The sequence below is a fragment of the Myotis davidii genome, unplaced genomic scaffold, assembly GCF_000327345.1.
Source record: "Myotis davidii unplaced genomic scaffold, ASM32734v1 scaffold428, whole genome shotgun sequence".
Classification (NCBI taxonomy): Eukaryota; Metazoa; Chordata; class Mammalia; order Chiroptera; family Vespertilionidae; genus Myotis; species Myotis davidii.
In genome coordinates, this window is record NW_006299834.1 from 1,388,710 (window position 1) to 1,391,973 (window position 3,264).

Sequence of the window (3,264 nt, forward strand, 5' to 3'; positions counted from 1 at the left end):
TGCGTGGGGCCTGGTCAGCCAGCGCTGCCTGGACACGGAGCCCAGGGAGGGCAGGAGGGGGCGCGCCCACTGCGGGCTGAGCTGGGTGTGGGCCGTGCCAGGTGCCAGGTGCCAGGTAGGGAGCCTTTCCCAGCCACTTACACCTGGACGTTGATGCCAATGCCCCCGAGGTGGGAGGCCAGGGGGGGTCTGGCAGGTCCGTGCCCTCTGTCTCCACCAGCCGTCCCGTCTCACTCCCACTTCCTGCCCAGAAAGATGGGGTGGGGGTGACGACACAGAGATCCCCACAGCGAACTGCTAACTGCAGTACCTCCCGGCGCGGGGCCGAGGGGGAGGTGGGAGGCAGGAGGGGGCGGTGGCAGCGATGTGCCAGGCTGTTTGACGAGGGCCAGGACTTCGGCCTCAGCTGCCAGGCCCATCCAGGGGGCCAGGAGCGTGCTTGGGGCCTGAGGTCACACGGGGATTGGGCTGCGGCCAACTTGGCCCATGAGCGGTTTCTATTCCTGGGCCCTGGGCTCCGGCACCAAATACGGTGCTGCCTGCCTCTGGCACCCTCAGCTATGGCAGGCCTGGCTCCGGGGGCACAGCCCACCTCCCCTAAAAGCCCGGTACTCGCCCCACCCTGTGGCAGAGCCCCACCCCCCAGGGCCCCGGGCCCCCAAGCAGCCAGGGCCTCGCTCTAGCCCTCTGTCTGTGCGCCCACTCCTCGGTGTGGTTCCCGCTGGGTTAGGAGGCCTCCGGACCAAAGGAGCCTCTCCCTGCGGGGGAACCGGGCGAGAGCACGTGGCTCTTGGCATACATCAGGCTCCGCCATTCAGGAGCCGGTGGGGGGATCCCAGGCAGCTCACCCGACCCCTGACCCCCGGTCTCCTCACTCACATGCTCACTGGTTCATTTGGTCACTCACTGATTTGCTAACTCACTGACTGACTCACTCGTTAATCCACTCACTGACCACCCATTGATCCACTCACTCATTGATTGCTCCGTCCACTCATTTCTCACCTACACACGGTATTCATTGACCCCGTGGGGTTATGTTCCAAATGAATAGCTAACACAAGCAAGTACAAAAACGTACACTGCGTTCGCATAAGCCCCGGGGAGGACAGACTACACCAGGAGGCTACGAAGTGATGGGGGAGTTGGAATTTTAGGGAAGGTGCCTTCTGAGTGAGGGTGAGAGGGCGGTGAGGGAACGCACTATGGGAACCGTGTTCCAAGCAGGAGGAACAGCCGCTGCAAAGGCCCCCAGACGGCAGCAGGCGGGGGAGGGGTTGAGAAAGAGCAAGGAGGCCTGGTGTGGCTGGGGCAGAGCGGATGATGGGGAGAGAAGTGGGGGATGCGGTCAGGGGCCGGGGGGCACGCGGGACCCGGTGGACCGCCCACGTCTCAGGGCCTGAGCAGAGCAATGACTGGCCCCCACGTGCTCTCATGTCCCTCTGGCTGCCGAGGGAGTGCGTCCGCGCGAGGCGGTCATTTTCCTGTGTGACTGTGCGCGGGGCTGGGGGAGAGGAGGTGTGCAGGCCGATGGCACTTGGAGCGGTCCATCCGGCCAACTCCCTTCCCGTCCAGTGTCACCTCTCTCTGGCTGCTTTTCCGCCATCACCCAGTTTATTATCCTCGGCTCCTTTCCAATGCTCTCCTCTCCCTCGAGCTGAGCCGCCCCTCCAGGGCAGGGCTGCGCCAACCCGCCCCTTCCCCCTGGGGCCGAGCGAGGGCGGGAATCAGTGAGCATAGCAGCCCAGGCCCCGGAGAGCCCGCGGCCGCCTCCCTCACTGTCTCTGTCTTTTGCAGATGGACTTGCGGGCACAGAGAGCGGGTGGAAGGGCCGCGTTCGTCTTGGCAGAGGAGGCTGACTGCTGAGCCAGGGCGTGTCTACAGGAGGCTGCCAGCTGCCCGGATCCCCGCCTCGCCGCCATGGGCCGCCCAGGCTGGTCAGTTCCAGCTCTTGATGTTGTCTCGGTTCCCTGCCCTGGGCCCTGGGGGCGGGCCGGCCCCCTGCTCACATCCTAGACGCCTGGCACCGCTCTCTGGCCACAAGACCCAACTGTCCTGGGAAGGGTTGTCTCCGGCCCCCTGGGGTCCCCAGACTGTGTCTGGTCCCTCCACCCCTTTCAGGCCAAGTTTCCAACCTCCACAGTAGAAATGATGCAACTGCCCCCCAGGGTTGGTGAGAGCCAGAGGGGAGTGGCTTTGTCTCTGAGCAAATGGTGGCGGATTCTGCTAACGGTGAGCAGCGTCCGGCCCGTGAGCTCGGTCTCCCCCAGCGCCAGGCACGGCTGTGCAGGATGGTGCAGTGGTGAGAGCAGCCTCTGGAGCCGGGTGGCCAGGGTTCACACCCATGTACTGCCACTTGCCGGCTGTGGGACTCTGTGTGAGTTACCAGACTTCTCTGTGCCTCGTTCTCCTCACCGGTAAAGTGGGGGTGATGCTTGCCAGCCAATAGGGTAGCGTTAGGATTTAACAAGTGAATATCTGCTAAATGCTGAGAAGGTCGCCTGGCATGCACGTGGTAGACCGGCAATATTTATTGAATACTAGTAGCCCTGCGCACGAATCCGTGTGCCAATAGCTAGCTGCTGCCCTCCAGTAGCTCTCTGCCTACTGCCCCGCCCTCCTGGAGCTCCCCCCTGCCACCCCCATAGCTTGCTGCCCTGCCTGCTCCTGTAGCTCTCCCCCGCCCGCTTGTAGCTCGCTGCCCCACCCCCCTGCTGATCCGTGATCCAGTCGTCATGCGGTCGGTCGTTACGCTTCATGGTGTGATGACCATTTGCATATTACATCTTTACTATGTAGGATGTGAGTGAGTGAATGAATGAATGCATCCACCCCATCCGTGGGTGCTAGTGTTCCTGTCCTGTAGGTGGGAAGGTGGAGGCTCAGACAGCTAAGTGACTTGCCCCAGGTCTCGCCTGCTACTTCAGACAGACTTGGGGTCAGCTGCTTCCCAGGCATTCACAGTCCCACCCTTGGGGATGAAGTCCAAGCCTACCCGGTTCCTCCCAGCCACCTGCAGGGACCCAGGAATGTGCTGGCTGCCGGCCCAGTGGGCACTACCCAGAGAGTGAGGGCCCAAGGCCAGCGGTGCCAGCCACCTCCCCTGGCCCTTCCTCTCCAGACCTGTGTCCAGGGAAAGTACCGCCCAGGGCCGGGCTGGGGAAGCCAAGGGCCCAGGAGACCCCCGCATGTCTGAGCCGGGGCCTCGGGACCTGGCGAGCATCCCCACGTGCCTACAGTTCACCTGTCCTGCCCGTGAGCGAG

The 3,264-nt window shown here is 63.6% G+C and overlaps 1 protein-coding gene across 1 annotated transcript in view; it reads left to right on the plus strand.

Annotated features, from left to right (window-relative positions):
* A4GALT (alpha 1,4-galactosyltransferase) overlaps nucleotides 1-3,264 on the plus strand; it is a 13,030-nt gene that overhangs the window by 8,224 nt on the left and 1,542 nt on the right. Inside the window, 1 exon segment of the mRNA XM_015571952.1 lies at nucleotides 1,798-1,937. The gene's annotated coding sequence lies outside the window, so the exon portion shown is untranslated.